Raw genomic sequence first — 6434 nt, 5'->3', positions numbered from 1 at the left:
CACCCAAGTTGCAGGAGACCTCGGTTCGACTCCTGTGTTGGGAAGATCCATTGGACGAGGGCAAGGCAACCCATTCCAGTATTCTTGCCTGGAGAATCCAGAATCCCCATGGACAGAGGAGCCTGGCAGATTATAGTCTATGGGGTCGCAAAGAGTTTGACATTACTGAATGACTAAGCACAACACAGAACACAAAATACTCCTATTGACTTAGATCAGAATAGAAAATCTGATGATATTACTATGATGAATAAAGTGTATTCAGTCAAATATGTCCCTGAATTTAATACAAAATGTTGGCTCCCTGAAAGGGTTTATGAGTTTCCAGCCTATACTTGCAGAGTGTTTCTAATGAAATAGAAATGAAGTGTGACAGGAGAAAGCAAAACCAAGGAGTCATAAAGCGCTCCAAATTCTTCCAGGTGTATTCACGCAGTCTTCCCTCAGTTGAGCAGAACAGGTTTTGTCTTCAGATTATGAATTGGATATTTGAGGTATCTTTATTTGATGGACTCAGACACAGTTTACAGAGGGATCTTTTATACCCTCTGGTCACATAGAAAAAGCCAGGCTTGCTAATCTGTTAAAGAAAGTGCATTCATCAGTGTATATATGGTTTAACAGTGCAGACAAGCTAGTGAATTGTACCTCCAGGAGAGTACTGAACTGTAAACAATACACTCTAAATCCCAGTGAACCTATCTAACTCTTACCTTGTTCAAGAATTAGCATCACATTAATAGTTTATTAACTAAATGTAGTTTCTCATCTGGCTAATCAATTCCCATGGTAGAAAAATTGGTGAGGGCTTCAATCCAAGTCCAATATATCTGATCATGAAAATCTAAAAAAAAAAAAAAAAAGAGACCCTGTAACAGTTTTTCCTCAGTATCTATAACTGAGTGAGCAGTTCAATTAGGGCATACTAAAGGTTAGAAAAAAATAAAATCTGTTTTACCTAAATCATGCAAGATTGAGCACAGGAAGAATAAAAGGAAGAAACTAAGACCATGAGACAATGAACCAAATGTGATATACTGAAGTGCTAAACAAGCTTAAGAGTATAATTACAGAGTATCATATTATTTGATCATTTATGATATAACAGAGCATTCTGTTTATTGAAAAATTTTCCTTTAATATTTGAACTTATGCTTTTTAATCAAGAAATCTAATTTTAATGTTTTCAGAAGCACAAATACAACCATGCCCACCTCCACCTCAGATTCCCAATGCTCGAGATATGACAACTACAGTGAAATATCAGGATGGAGAAAAAATATCAATTCTATGTAAAGAAAATTATTTAATTCAAGATGCAGAAGAAATTGTGTGCAAGGATGGGAGATGGCAGTCAATCCCACATTGTATTGGTAAGTAGTGCATGCACAAGTTTGTTTAAAATATTCTTTAAAGAAGATTAACACTCCTCTAACCTTTGTATCCTTCCATGGTGGCTCAGTGGTAAAGAAACCTCTTGCAATGCATGAGGTGCAGACGATATGGGTTCGATCCCTGGTTGGGGAAGATCCCATGGGGAGAAGGGTGGCAACCCACTCCAGCGTTCTTGCCTGGGAAATTCCATGGACAGAGGAACCTGGTGGGCTAGAGTCCATTGGGTCACAAAGAGTTGGACATGACTAAGTGACTGAGCATGCACGCAATCTTTGTATGGATCAGCAAGATGAAATCCTCTAGTCTCTTCCATTTATCTTGAAACAGTAAATCACAGTTTCAGTTATGAACTGATGAACACTCTTTCACTTCTGATGTGAAACACACACAAACTCCTTGGACTACTGTGCAAATAACAGGTAAAATTTATGTTTATGCAAATTTTATTCCTAATGATCAAAAGGACAAGAACGAAGGGACAACTGGGCTACCCAGCCTAGGAGTCATGGTCCTGAAAAATAAGCCCCCAGAAATTCTGACTTAGAAGGCCAGAGTAACTTGTGCACAAGAAAGCCAGAGGGCTTTAGGAAACAGAGTTTCTTCTGTTCTTTAAAGGCATACAAAGTCTCCCATACTCTGTGTCCCAGTGAAGAGGCATCAATGGGAAAGAGGCTTGGGTTAGACTAATTTGTTTATCTTTGTGAAACTTCTAGAGAGATAGGAGACAACTGGGATCATAGATACTGGTGCCAGCCATCATGAGAGACAAGTACCACTTTAGAGTTCTCCCTAACACACACATACATAGCTTACTAGCACCAGAGGCTTAACAGCTCACCAGCATGACAGCACCAACCCCAGACTCCGTGGGGCTCCACAGTTGCTACACCTGCATCTCACCCTGCTCTTGGGTGTGATATCACCAGCTCAAGTATGCTTAGGCCCCGAAGCCAGCTCCATCAGCAATTCATCCTGCCTATGAGTGGGCTGGCAGCCACCACATGAGGCACAGTCTGTCAGCCACCTGGGGAGGAGGTGGGATCCTTGCCTACCAGTGCACCCAGAGTAGTTGGCATTGACACAGCAGAAGGGCACCCCTATAGCATCTAGATCTGCTGCACAAATCCTACAGAGGGGACCATTCTGTTGGGCCCCATAGACTTTTGCATAAGACCACTTCTCTAAGAGCAGGAATACACCTAACTCTTAGAAATAAACACAGAGTTATGTAAAATCAGGAGACAGAGAAATGCATTCCCAATGAAGGAATAAGACAAAATCTCAGAAAAGTCACTAAACAAAGTTAAGCAAACTACCCAATAAAGCATTCAAGGTAATGACCATAAAGATGTTCAGTGGACTCTAGAGAAGAATTAATGAAAACAGAATTTTAAGAATAAGAAAATATAAAGAAGGAATAAACAGTGCTGAAGGATACAACAGCTGAAATGAAAAACACAGTAGAGAAAATCAATAGTAGATTAGAGGATTCAGAAGAATGGATCAGAGATCTGGAAGACAGGGTAGTGGAAACTTCCCAAACAGCATAGGAAAAAGAAAAAAAAATTTATAAAATGAGGATAGGTTAACAGACATCTGGGACAACTTCAGTACCATTCTCATTATGGGGATCTAAAATAGAGAGAGACAGAGACTTACTTGAAGAAATAATAGCTAAACTTTTCTAACCTGGGGAAGGAAAGAGACATTCAGGTCTAGAAGTCAGACAGTCCCAAAGAGAGATGACCCTGAAGAGGTCCATACCAGGGCATATTATCATTTAATGGAAAAAAAAAATAATGTTGTTGTTCCAAAGTAAACAGCAATGGGATCATACTTATCAATAAGTAGCTTAAATGTAAATGGGTTGAATGCCCCAACCAAAAGACAAAGACTGGCTGAATGGATACAAAAACAAGACCCCTGCCATCTAAAAGAGACCCACCTCAAAACAAAGGACATGTACAGACTGAAAGTGAAGGGCTGGAAAAAGATATTTCATGCAATTGGACACCAAAAGAAAGCAGGAGTAGCAATACTCATATAAGATAAAATAGACTTTGAAGTAAAGGCCATAAAAAGAGACAAAGAAAGATACTACCTAATGATTAAAGGTCAATCCAAAAAGAAGATATAACAATTATAAATATATACACGCAGCCAACATAGGAGCAGCTTAATACATAAGGCAAATGCTAACAAGTATGAAAGGAGAAATAAACAATAACACAATAATAGTGGAAGATTTTAATACTCCGCCCACTCACACATATGGACATGTCATCCAAACAGAAAATTAGCAAGGAAACACAAACTTAAATGATACAATGAATACAATTAGACCTAATTGATATCTATAGGACATTTCACCCACAAACTGTACATTTCACCTTTTTCTCAAGTGCACAAGGGCCATTCTCCAGGATACATCACATCGTGGGCCATAAATCTAGCCTTGGAAAATTAAAAAAAAAAAAAAATGAAATCCTTAACAGAGATCTTTTCTGATCACAATGCAGTAAGATTAAATGTCAATTACAGGAAAAAGAAATTAAAAATACAAACATATGGAGGTTAAGTAACACAATTCTTAATAACCAACAAAATAATGGAAGAAATCAAAAAGGAAATCAAAATATGCATAGAAACAAATGAAAATGAAAACACAACAACTGAAGACATATGGGAATCAGTAAAAAGAATGCTAAGGGGAAGGTTCATAGCTTTACAAGCCTGCCTCAAGAAACAAGAGAAAAATAAATAACCTAATTTTACACCTAAAGCAACTAGAAAAAGAAGAACCTCAGGGATAGTATAAGGAAGGAAAGCATAAAAATTGGGGCAGAAATAAATGAAGAAGAAACAAAGGAGATGATAGCAAAAATCAACAAAATTAAAAGCTGCTTCTTTGAGAAGATAAATAAAATAGAGAAACCATTAACCAGGCTCAACAAGAAAAAAAGTGAGAAGAATCAAATCAATAAAATTAGAAATGAAAATGGAGAAATCAGAACAGGCAACATAGAAATACACAGGATCACAAGAGACTACTATCAGCAACTATATGCCAATAAAATGGACAACTTGGAAGAAATGGATGAATTCTGAGAAAAGTATAACCTTCCAAAACTGAACCAGGAAGGAAGAGAAAATCTTAACAGACCCATCACAAGCATGGAAACAGAAACTGGAATCAAAAATTTCCAGCAAACAAAAGCCCAGGACCAGATGGCTTCATAGGTGAATTTATCAAAAATTTAGAGACAAGCTAACACCTATCCTTCCCTGGTGGCTCAGAGCGTAAAGCATCTGCCTGCAATGTAGTAGACCTGTGTTCAATCCCTGGGTGGGGAAGATCCCTTGGACAAGGAAATGGCAACCCACTCCAATACTCTTGCCTAGAAAATCCCACAGACGGAGAAGCCTGGTAGGCTACAGTCCATGGGGTCGCAAGGAGTTGGACACGACTGAATAACTTCACATTCACTTTTCTTTTCAACACCTATCCTACTCAAACCCTTCCAGAAAATTACAGAGGAAGGTAAACTCCCAAACTCACTCTGTGAGGCCAACATCACTTTAATTCCAAAACCAGACAAAGATGCCACAGAAAAAGAACACTAAAGGCCAATATCACTGATGAACACAGATGCAAAAATCCTTAACAAAATTCTAGCAATCAGAATCCAACAACATATTAAAAAGACCATACATCATGACCAAGTGGGCTTTATCTCAAGGATGCAAGGATTCCTCAATATTCACAAATCAATCAATGTCACACACCACATTAACAAATTGAAGGAAAACAACACATATGATTATCTCAATAGATGCAGATAAAGCCTTTAACAAAACTCAACATCCATTTATGATAAAAACCCTCTAGAAAGAAGGCATAGAAGGAACATACCTCAATATAATAAAAGCCATATATGATAAACCCACAGCAAACATTATCCTCAGTGGCAAAAAATTGAAATCATTTCCCCTAAAGTGAGGAACAGGACAAGGGTGCTCACTCTCACTACTACTATACAACAGAGTTTTGGAAGTTTTATCCACAACACTCAGAGAAGAAAAGGAAATAAAGGACTCCAGATTGGAAAAGAACCAGTAAAACTCTCATGGTTTGCAGATGACATGATCCTCTACATAGAAAACCCTAAAGCCACCATGAGAAAATTATTAGAGCTAATCAATGAATATAGTAAATTTGCAGGATATAAAATTAATACACAGAAATCCCTTGCATTCCTATATGCTAACAATCAGAAAACAGAAAGAAAATTTAACGAAACAATCCCATTCACCACTGTGATGAAATGAATAAAATACTTAGGAATAAATCTACCTAAAGAAACAAAAGACCTATACATGGAAAGCTATGAAACACTGATGAAGGAAATCAAAGATGACACAAATAGATGGAGAAATATACCATGTTCCTGGATTGGGAGAACCAATATACTGAAAATGAGTATACTACACAAAGCAATCTATAGATTCAGTGCAATCTCTATCAAGCTCCAACGACATTTTTTCACAGAACTAGAAAAATTATTTCACAATTTGTATGGAAATATAAAAAAACCTCGAATAGCCAAAGCAATCTTGAGAAATAAGAATGGTACTGGAGGAATCAACCTGCCTGACTTCAGACTATACTACAAAACTACAGTCATCAAGATCATATTTTACTAGTACAAAGCCAGAAATATAGATCAATGGAACAAAATAGAAAGCCCAGAGATAAATCCATGCACCTGTGGACACCTTATCTTTGACAAAGGAGGCAAAAATATACAATGGAGTAAACACAATCTCTTTAACAAATGGTGCTGGGAAAAGTGGTCAACCGTCTGTAAAAGAAGGAAACTAGAACACTTTCCAACACCATACACAAAAGTAAACTCAAAATGGATTTAAGATCTAAACGTAAGATCAGAAACTATAAAACTCCTTGAGGAAAACATAGGCAAAACTCTCTTTGACATAAATCACAGCAAGATCCTCTATGGCCCACCTCACAGAGTAAT

Source organism: Bison bison, unplaced genomic scaffold (genome assembly GCF_000754665.1).
Source record: "Bison bison bison isolate TAMUID 2011002044 unplaced genomic scaffold, Bison_UMD1.0 scf7180017848740, whole genome shotgun sequence".
Classification (NCBI taxonomy): domain Eukaryota; kingdom Metazoa; phylum Chordata; class Mammalia; order Artiodactyla; family Bovidae; genus Bison; species Bison bison.
This window is presented reverse-complemented; position numbering follows the sequence as displayed.